Source organism: Corylus avellana, chromosome ca7 (genome assembly GCF_901000735.1).
Source record: "Corylus avellana chromosome ca7, CavTom2PMs-1.0".
Classification (NCBI taxonomy): Eukaryota; Viridiplantae; Streptophyta; class Magnoliopsida; order Fagales; family Betulaceae; genus Corylus; species Corylus avellana.
This window is the reverse complement of record NC_081547.1, coordinates 10,362,581-10,374,716: the sequence shown is the minus strand read 5'-3', so window position 1 is coordinate 10,374,716 and position 12,136 is coordinate 10,362,581.

Here is a 12,136-nt window from a genome sequence, read left to right as displayed (position 1 = left end):
CAGACATAATATCTGGGGCACGTCAGAAACTCTCTCTCTCTCTCTCTATATATATATTATAACCATTAATAATTATAATACCTAATTATAATTATCATTCTAATAACAACAAAATATCATCACCCCACCTTTGCTAGCTAACCGTCTAATCTAACCACCTTTCCTGGCATACATTAATATATAGCATGATTATGTTTAATTAGTGTACATTAATTAATTATATAATATACATGTGATATTAATTGGCATGCATGTGATATATATATACATATACATATACATATATACCAAGTAATTTATACTAATTAATATGATAAACTTAATTTTCCTATCCAATCAAAATTAATTTTTTATGCCAATTAAAATTAATTGTTTTTTAATACATATTTTTTATATCAATTATTTCCTAATTACAATAAACTGTTAATTTTTTTTTTTGACGTGTTGGTTAGACACGTCAAAATGTTTTGACATTTTAACTACAACACGTCAAAAAATTTTTGACGTGCCACAGATGGTGGGTCAAAAGTTTTTGACGTGCCACACATGGCACGTCAAAAACATATAATATAATATTTAATTATATTATATAATTTAAAATATAATAAATTATATTTATTTTAATTTTATTAAGATTATATATTAAATTATATTTGTATTAAAATTAGATTTACTCTATCATATAATTTCTATTACAAATATAATTTATTATATTATATCATTTTTTTTCTTCTTATATGTCCACATTATATATCCATACAACACAATTACAATTAATTAAAGAATAAATAAATTAATATTCTAGATGTATAGATAATTAGATGTATCCACTCACCGACCACATATTTTGTGTTGGCCGAGTTCATGTGAGGTTTGCGGGTCTTATAAAATAAATGTATTCAGTATGTTTTATATATTTTTAAAAAATTAATATGGCTATCATATTAATATTACTAGATTGATATATATATATGCAAGATAATATCATGTTCAACTTAATATTAATGAAATGGTTGAATTAGATGCATGCATATATATATACAACAAACATATATATATATATATATACCAAGTAATTTATACTAATATGATAAACTTAATTTTCCTCACCAATCAAATTTAATTTTTTATGCCAATTAAATTTAATTATTTTTTAATACATATTTTTGATATCAATTATTACCTAATTATTTACAAATTAATGTTAATTTGTTTTTGACATGTTGATTTGACACGTCAAATGTTTTTGACGTGTCAACCTAACACGTCAAAAACTTTTGACGTTTTTAAAATGCAGCACGTCAATAATATTTTTTTTGACGTTGCAAAAATTAGTTACTGTTTGCCACGTCAAAAAATCTTTTTTTTTTTTTTTTTTGTAGTGATTACTCAATAGGAGTGTCAATGCGGGCAGTCCGCTAACCGCTTAACCGTATTAACTGCTAAACCGCTAACTGCCTTTTTATATAATATATTTTATAATTATAATTATAATTATATTTATACATATAAAATAATCACTTGATCATTAAATCACAATTTGAGTATTAATATATTATCACTATAATTTATATGATTATATCACATGATCAATTGATCATTAAATTATTTGATTATATAATAACAAATTATACATATATAACATGACATAACTCATAAGTATACCAATTCATACTAATACAACAATTAAGTATCTAGAGATTTATTTCCAATGTATGTTATAAACTTATAAGTCTATATATGTTATAAGTCTATATAAGTCTATATATGCATATGAATAATATAAATGTATAATATCAATACTTAATCATATGATTCAATGACAATTCAAATACTTTATTCAAGACTTCAAGTGAATCATATTATTAATGTATAATGATGATATGATTCGTATAATACCAAATTAAGTAATTGACATTGGATTAAACAATGTGTTACTTATAAACACATTTACCATTAGAAATTAAGTTCAATTCAAAGAAAAAAAAATTATAAGTAAACATGATAATAATTTAAATAATTAATCATATGATATAATTTAATGAGATCATATGATTACATAATATCAAATTAAGTAATTGACATTAGATTCAACAATGTGTTACTTATAATCACAATTGAAGTATTAATGTATTTTTCGAACATTTTTTGGAAAAAGAAATTTAACCAATTTTTGAAAAAAAAAAAAAAAAAAATTAACTATTTTTTGAACAATTTTGAATTTTTTGAATCATTTGTAACAATTTTTTTAAAACTGAATCATTGATAGTTAATAGTTTTACCCTTGAACCTTTTTTTAAAAAAATAATAATAAATTAATTGAAGGCAAAACTACGTCGTTTTGCACTTCTATATATTCATCTCTTCTTCCCAACCCTAAACCTCAACGAAAATCACTCAGTAAACAGCAACCTCTCTCATTGTCTTAACTCTCGTCTCTCAAGCTCACCCGCTGCTCACGCTCGGCTCAACGAAAATACTGGGTAGACATTATCGTTTCTTTCTCAAATTAGACAGCTAAGGTCAGTGGCTTTCTTTCTAGCTCATACCCAAATTATTTCGCATTCGTTTTCTTGGAGTTTTTGAAGTGCTCTATGTACTGTGTAGTTGCCCGAGCTACTTTGATTTTTGATTTTCTACTATTTTACAATTCTTTCCAATGATTTGGGGTCGTTTATTGTGTATTTGTTGATTACTGGGGTATGATCGAAATGGGTTTTGGATTATATTGGTGGGTCACTGGGTTGGGGTTCATATGAGCTGTTCTAGCTCTGTTTGGTTGCTAAGAAAATGTGGGAAAGAGAAATAAATTAGGCCTCAGGCTTCGGTTTGGGTTTGGATTATCCGTTATTTAGTTCATTTTCTTTTATTAATTAGGCCCGATCGTAGTGGGCATTGGATATTGTAGATATAAGATATGTTTGTTCAATTGTTTGGTATTAAGTAGTTCTGCTTTATTACGAAATATATATATATATATAAAGGATAGGTTGGAAATTTAGCAGTTTAAATATTGAGATACTGTGGAATACACTACTTTGATTTTTTCTTATCTAATGTTTGTGCTTTTCAAGCTATTTTGTAAACTAATTTATTGATTTTTGTGTTTTTCCTTAGTTTTCTTGGCAACAATAAGGCTTCAATCTTGTTGATTGAGTTCTTTAAAGGAGTTGACGACTATGGAATTAGAGTCAAGAGAATAGGTACTGGACAGAGCTGATAATCATGTTTGCTTATTAATATTTGTGTTTTGGTTGATGGTTTGTACATTTGTGATGATAGCTTGGCTTTTTTACTGAGAAAATATAAAGGCTAAATTGTTGTGTTTTATATTGACATTTTTTAGGTGTGTTTTATATATATATTTTGGGATTTTGTCAAGCATCAATGAGTTTTAGTAGATTATTGCCAATCTCACGTATGTTATTTGTTTTCTTTATATATATATATATATATACATATCTATTATAAACCCATTGATCAATGTTTTACAGCTCATTGTACATATCTATTAATTTAAGTAGGTTTTACAAATAGAAGTATGTATATTAAATTGTCAACTGGTGTTTATCAACTGTATTAGATGGAGGACACTTTGAGTGATGCAAGTATCTTGCCAACGAGTAACCCTGCCCCTATTATGGAAGTGTAAGATGTTGAAACACATTCCTCTGAAAATGTTAGAAGTTCCTCACCTTCCCAACAAACCAAAAAACCACCTACAAATCAATCTATTGTATGGGAGCACTTCAAGAAAGTGGAACCAATAGACAAGGACAACCCTAAAGCAAAGTCTAATCATTGTAGCAAGTTGATAGGGTGTCACTATATGAGAAATGATACTTCACCCATGATGACCCACCTTACCCATGGTTGCCCAACATCTCCAATTTTGAAATCAAAAGTACCCAAAAGCCAAACTCTGTTGCAAACGTCACTTAAGAAATCGGTGGAAGGCACTACTGGCAACCAATTGGGATTCAAGAAGTATGATCCGGAAATTTTAAGGAATGAGTTAACTGAGTATTTCATTGAGAGTGAGATGCCTTTTAGGCATGTGGAGAGTCATTTGTTTAGAAAATGGATGAATTTAGTTGAACCTAGGTTCAATATACCAAGTCGTAATATTCGACAAAAAGATTGCATGAGAGTGTGTGAAAGAGAAAAGCTTGTGTTGAAGAGTGTTTTGCATGGTAAAAGGATTTGCATCACTATTGACACATGAACATCCATTCAAAATTTGAACTACATGTGTGTTACCGCTCACTTCATAGATAGAGATTGGATACTACAAAAGAAAATAATCAAGTTTTGTCTAATTTTCAATCATTCAGGTGAGTAAATTGAAAAAATGTTGGAGAGTACATTGCTAGAGTGGGGGATTGGTGGTGTTTACACTATTACAATTGATAATGCCTCGGCCAATAAATTGGAGATTGATTATTTAAAGAGCAGGTTGAAGGATAAGAATTATACTGTTTTGGGAGCTGAATTTCTTCACATGCGGTGTGCTACTCACATTTTAAATCTTGTTGTACATGAAGGCTTAGATGAGTTGGGTGATTGTATAAATAATATAAGGAATGCGGTAAAATATGTGAGATCTTCACCGTCTAGGATGGCAAAGTTTAAAGGTTGTATAGAGCGGGAAAATATTACATGTGTGAAGATGGTGTGTCTAGATGTTAAAACTAGATGGAAATCTATATACTTAATGTAACATCCCCAGCCCGTTAGGGTTAGGTTTGTTAAAAATTTCTTACTCGCAAAGATCCTTAAGGTTTATCAACTAACAATATTAGAATAAAAATGAATGCATGAATCTCTAGAATATCACGTCCTTCAAATAAACTGAAATATCTATGCTTAACAAAAATATGTCTCACAAACGATAATAAGGTTCCTTATTAAAATAAATTCATCACTCTCTGAAAGAAAACTGTGCCAATGCACTTATTAACTTGACTAATATGAAATCATAAGAAATCCTAAATACGCCCGCCCCCATTCCGGCCTCCTATTGCAACCTGTTCACCACTTGAAACAAGAAATAAAACTGATGAGCCCAAAGGGGGCCCAGTAAGTGAAATCCACAACCATAAGCAGTTTTACTCCTTGTCCCGTTTTGAAAAATGGAACTCATAACTACATATGTTCCCAGTATATTTTTAAAGAAAACAGAAAGCACATAAAATATATTATCATCAATAAAATTTGTGATAGTCTTTATCTCATACTAGGGTCCATGTATATTGTTACCCCCATATACTAGGGTTGCGCGGTCCTTGCGACATGGGATGAGATACTGTGGTCATAGCCCCATCCCCTGGCCAGCCGATTAACTCTGGGTGCACTCAGCATGGCAAAAAAAAAACTACGATGGAACCACCTTCTGGCAGAGCCTCTTTCAGCGGTTGCGCCTCCATCCTTAGCATCGGTACCGAGCTTCTCTCTTGTTTCTATTTGGGCCAAAAATACACTCATCCCTACATGTACCCTCATTTTATAACAGTCTTTTCTCATTTCTTGTACTTCTCTAGGTACATCTTAGGGCAACATGTAGGAGGGTTTATTATCATTTTCTCAAAATTCTCTTTATAACATCAATATTTTCACAATGTTTATTTTTCTCAAACTTGTCATGCATGCATAATAATTCCATAATATAAACAAAATAATCATTTGCAGTTTAAAACAAAATTGCATAAATAGCATGACATGATAATTTTTCTAGAAGGGATAGTAAATTCACTTACTTCTTGACTGCAGTAAAATTTTCTTCTGAATGCTAACTAATCTCCTAAAGGAAATACAGACACGTTACTACCCTCATACACGTCACAACAAAACATTTTATTACTATTATGAGTTGGCTTGCTAATCAATTGAGAATGAACTTATTTAGGTGTTTAGGTATGCTTCCCAATAAATTTCCAGAATTTATTTTATTCCTTAGGATTCATATATATATATCTTAATGTACTTTAAATTATTCTGTTTATAAAAAGATTACTCTCATTTATTCTATATTTATATAGATATATAGCTAAGTATACTTCAAACCTAGTTGCACCTGCATATGCACGCCGAGGTACTACAACTATATACATATATATACTTTGGATCATCATATATATCTATATGTCTTGAAACATTCCAGATATACGTGTATTTATAAATACTTCCATCATTATATATATATACACTTTAAGGTAGTCCCATGTGCCATGTATATATTTATAAATCCTTCAAAACATTATATATATTTACATATTTTGAAGCAATCCAGATGTATGTATATTAAAAATACTACAATTCATTATATATATATATATATATACTTTAAAGTATTCTTCATGTATATGAATATTTATAAATCCTTCAAATCATTATATATATATAGCTGCACGTGAGGAGTAAAACAAGAAGAAAACCAATCTCTCTTTCCCACTACAAGACCACACCGCAACCAAGGTAAGAAGATACTAAAATTTTATATAACACTTGTGCTCTTAATTAAGTATATATATATAAGAAGAAGAAAGAAACAATCTGTGAGGCAAAGACCATAACGTGAGGAGAAAAAGGTGAGCGGCAGGGAAAATTTCTCTTTTTTTTTTTGTTTTTTTTTTTTTTTGCTCTCTTTCTTTCTTGGTATGCGGCAAGAGTTTGTTTCACTCCCTTAAATACGCAGAATAAAAGAGAGGAAATAGGTTTTCAAGGAGCTTAGGGTTTTTCTTTTGGTAGTAGGCGCCTAGGGCTTTAGTATATATATATATACTATTATTTATATTTTACTCTTTTATTTTATTTACTTATTATTATTATTTATTATATATTTTTAATTCGTCCATTCTCATTGTTAACCTAAGCCAACCCTTTTTTTTTTTTTTTTAAATCTACGAGTCAACTAAAAATACTCTAAAGGGACTTAGGATTGTCACACTTAATGTTGTGTACCGTTGAGAAATATGAAAAAGCTTTTGAGCTACTGGGTGAGGAAGATCATTAGTTTGTTGTTCCTTCTATTATTGATTGGAAAAATGCTAGGGCATTTGTGAAGTTTTTGAAAACTTGTTATGATGCCACGTTGAAGTTTTTAGGTAAATGTTTATAAATTTGTTATTTTCAAATTCATTTTACTTTTTATTATGTATGAATTCATTTTAGTAATATTACGTTTCAGATTCAAATTGTATCACTTCCAATTCATATTTCATGCAATTTTGTATTATTCAACATACATTGAATGATGGGTGTCTTAGTTGTGATCCTATCATGAGGAGTGTGAGTTAGTATGAAAGAAAAGTATGAAAAGTATTAGGGGGATATAGAGAACAATACAAACATCAACTTCTTGATGTTTATTGCTTTTGTTCTTGACCCGCGTTCCAAGATAAGGGCGTTAACGTATTGGTTGATAAAATGCCATGGGCCTAAGCGGGTGGAAGCCATAGTGAAAATAGTGAAATCCCTTATAAAACGTTTGATGGACCAATACAATAAGTTTAATGCTGGTGAGTCATCTACCATTCAGGCAAATGTAAGAAGTTCAAGTGGTAATTTGAATGTTGGTTGTGATATCTTGGAAGATAACGACTACCAATTTAGGAAGATGTTTTCCAACTCGTTGAGGAAGAGGATCATTTGGTATGTAGGTCGGAGTTGGATCAGTATTCATTGGATGAGTGTGAAAAAACAACAAAAGATTTTGATATTTTACGTTGGTGGAAGGTTAATGCGTCCAAATACCCTATCCTCGCAAAGATAACTCGTGATGTATTTGCCATCCCTATTTTCACTGTTGCTTCTGAGTCCGCATTTAGCACCGGTGGGCGTGTATTGGATTGCTTTAGGAGTTCATTGTCTCCACTTACCGCTGAGGCCTTGATTTGCACACACAACTGGATAAAGAACCGCCTAAGCGATGGCAAGTTGAATGAGTTTTTGACAGAATTCGATGAGCTAGGTAAATGTTTATAAATTAGTTATTTGTAACTTCATTTAGTTTTCATTATTTATTAATTTATTCATAAATGTGACTCAACCTTCAAGTTCAAGTGCTGCTTCATCTTTTGTCTAGAGGTTTGTTAGTAACGAAGATTATTATTTTTTGAATTGTCATAGTATTTTAATTACAATACAATTATATTAAGCTCGTTTTGATATGTGTACACACTTTTACCTTAATATTATTATGTTTAAGTTTATAACTTTTCTTCTTTTGACGTTCACAGGATTTGCTAGAGGACCAAATGAGAGGATTGATGAAGTTTTTATGTTTTATTTGTATCATTTAATGTTTTATTTGAACTTCTTTTATATGTTGTGTTGAACTTTTTTTCTAATTTTTTTATATGTTGTGACAATTGTGTGAACTTTTTTTTATATGTTGTGTTTAATTTTTTTTTTATATGTTGTTTTTTTAAAAAACAAAAAACAAAAAAAAGGTTAATCGGTTATGATTTAATATTTAAGGATTTTTTTTTTTAAAGTACAAGTAAATATAAATTTGGGGTCAAATATTTTTTATTTTTCAATATGGGCTCTTTTTATAGTAATTGGGCCCAAGAAGACAATAAAAATACAAAAAAAAAAAAGAGGGTAAAAAATGCTATAGTAATAAAAAAAAGCCCAAAAAGTCCAAAAAAAAACCTAATTTTGAAAAAGTAGTTAGCAGGTAGTTTTTTATTTCACTAACTGCTAACCGCCGATTAGTAACTAACCGCTAGGCGGTTAGCGGTTGTGATTAGTGAAATCTACTAATCGCTAAGGCGATTACAGTTAACGGTTATTGCCAATAACCGCTAACCATAACCGCCTTGACACCCTTATTACTCAACTGTGGGTTGTACATGTCAGTTTGTTGAAACTCTGTTCGCCTAATTACACATGTGGCAAGAGACGAAACCTCATTCTCCTCATCACTTATGGGAGGGAATTCAAGAATGTCACTTTGTGCCATGTTTGAGTTTGCATCATCATCATCAACCTCATCACCATAGCATTTACCCCTTCCACTATCTTTTTCAGCTCCCTCTGCATTTGCATTTTGATTATCATTCTCCGCCTCCTCATCATCATATTCCTCCTCCCCATCCTTACCCTCATTACCCTCCCCATCACCCTCAACACCACCCTCCTCAACATTGCCCAGCCATGGATGGCCCAAGCAGGTGGTTATCTTCATCAAACAAGCCCGGTTCTAACATGTCTTCCTAATAAGGATCATCTTGATCAATCCTCTATTTTCACCATATTCACCATCATTATCATCATTATCGTCTTCATATTCATCATCATTAACTGTAGGCTCATCAAATGAAACAAGGTATAACTCAATAATCAGTACCCCTACATGTGCAACAACCATTTCCAACATATTATAGTCTAATGAAATTAATTTCAAACCACTTTGGATACTACAACCTGTGTGTAAGTAATACACCAAATCCTCTGACTTCTATCTATAATTTTTGACTCCTCAATCTCAAAAACTGACAACATGTCCTCGTCAAACATCTCATCATACACATTTACCTCACCCCCGCCCCAATATGTGCACGTAAACCCCCTACTAATCTTACCACCGTAATGCACATCAAATACAAACTCTCGTATAGTCATCCAAAACAATAAAAGAATTCAAGAAAATTAACAACTCAATAAAATATTAAACAACTCAAGCTTAAGTAATTATTAAGTAATTAATTATTTAATTTAATTTAATTAGTAATTACTATTTCACATATATGTTAAAATATGTTGTTTTCAGTATAGCATGCACATGCAGCCAATGAGATTGATTAATTAAACGGTCAAATGCACATGCATGAGTAGAAGGCATGCAATCTAAAGTATGGGCATATCCCGGGACCACATGTAGACAATATATGGTCATTAATTATGTACACAATATTATCTGGGCATATGCAGCTTTCTATGATATATTATATGACATTATTTTATAGGGACCATAAAACCAAATTAGATGGCTCAATTCTAGAATATAACATCCATAGGTATTCCCATTTGGTCAGTGTTTTGGTAGAAATTAAGTCCATTTGTTTTACTATTTACCTTTTGCCCAATTTTCCAATGTGATTTCCATGTCTTGTTCACAGGTTGCAGTCTTTGGTTCAATTGAAATGCCTAAAGGTGATTTATGGGTCATCTTTGCCATTCTATCCACCATAATTGATTATTGTGCTAAGACATACTTCACGTAAGGGGACCATAGAAAAAAGGAAAAACAAACAAGCAAAAAAATAAGCAGACAATAAACCCATAAGACATTAAGCAGGCAAGCAGACAATAAACCCATCAACCATAAAACTACAAATATTATTCAGTAAAACCAAAATCCCCAATAAGCAGACAAGCAAAAAAATATACGAAAAAAAAAAAAAACAAAGTGACCCATATCATTTTCCTTTACCATAAAGTCAATTTCCCTTCACCCAAATCAAAACATCAATAAAGAGAACCTAAACCAATCGCGAAAGAGAACTCCACAAACCTTAGAAAATAGGAAGACTCAATTAAATTTGATGTTAAACCTTCAGTGGCCGAAATCTTGGAAGGAAGACATCTTTTCTACCCACAATCTATACTTTTTTGTGAGCTTAATGTGTAGATTTCACAAATTGCAGCTGTATGGAGAAGGGAAGTGACGAACTGGAAGGGTGAACTAACGAAGAAGACAAAGTGAGGAAGATGCTGGACGGGGGATTATCTTCTTTCGTTTTAATCCTTGACCTTACCAAAACGGCGCCGTTTTGGTAGGTGCAAGGAATTTTTTTTTTTTAAGTAGCACGACAATGTTTTGTGGGCTTTTTTTAAATTGATTTTTTTCTTCTTAAAAGGGCAATTTAGTAACTTAAACTCAACAAAACGACGTCGTATTGCATTTTTCATCCATTTTGACAGTGCTGACTAAAGAAGTGGCCAAATTGCAACTGGCTGGTAGTTTTGGGGGCTACTTTATTACATTTTGAATATTGGAGGGCTAAATTGTAAATGGCTGGTAGTTTGGGGGGCCATTTTATATTTTTCCCTTATTCAAAACTTTTAATGATATCTTATAATTCAATTGACCATTCCATGAAATTATTCATAGTTGTATTAATATCATAAATAAAATTGTCACTTTAATTTACCATCACTTAATCTTTGAGTACTTGAGTTAATCTTTTAATTATTTTTGTATTCTTGAAATCATATTTTATTTAGTACATTTCATTTTAGTAATACCTTACTAAACACTTTAGCCAAAGAGGCCAAATAATCAATTCCCCTCAAGGGAATATTTAATGTCACTTTGATTAAATCAAATGATTATAGATTTTATTTTAAAGAGTAGTGTTCCTACAATGCTACAACGACACCAAATCATTCTATAGATTGCTTCTTTAGCCTCTTTCGCCATAAAAGATAACATTCTTAAATGTATCAAAGTGGCTCTATTTCACATTTGAGTTCAAATTCCGCTCAGGATTGAGAGTCAATGCTATAACCAATTGTGAGTTCAAGTTATTCATATTGACAATAGTTATAATAGAATAAGGGAACCCCAAAGTTTAAAAATTGGCAATGTACCCCCCTAATATTTCAAAAATTTTCAATTTAAACCTTCAGTTACTAATTTCCGTCAAATTGGATGGAAATTTATGAAATTATGTAATTACCCTCAGGCCTTTTTTAAAAAAAATTTCCGTCCAATTTAACGGAAATTAGTAACGGAAAGTTTAAATTAAAAATTTTTTAAACATTAGGGGGGTACATTGCCAATTTTTAAACTTTGGAGTTCAAATTGAAAAACTCCTGAAACTTCAGGAAGGTAAAGTGGATTTTTCCCATAGAATAACAATTCACGTGGTTCGTTTAGTGCATTGTCACCACATCAATACATCAATCAGAAGTCTCAACTTCTATGATCAAGATAGATCACCATGATTGATATATTATAGTTTTATCAAATGAAATATTCAATTCCATTACTGATTATGAATTATAGTTTATAAGTCATAAGGTTTATAGTTTCGATATTTTGTGTGATCATTAACACATGTCAAACCATATTCAATATAATATGCGAAAATTTTAATTTTCAATTTTTTAATTAAGGGTAAATTTT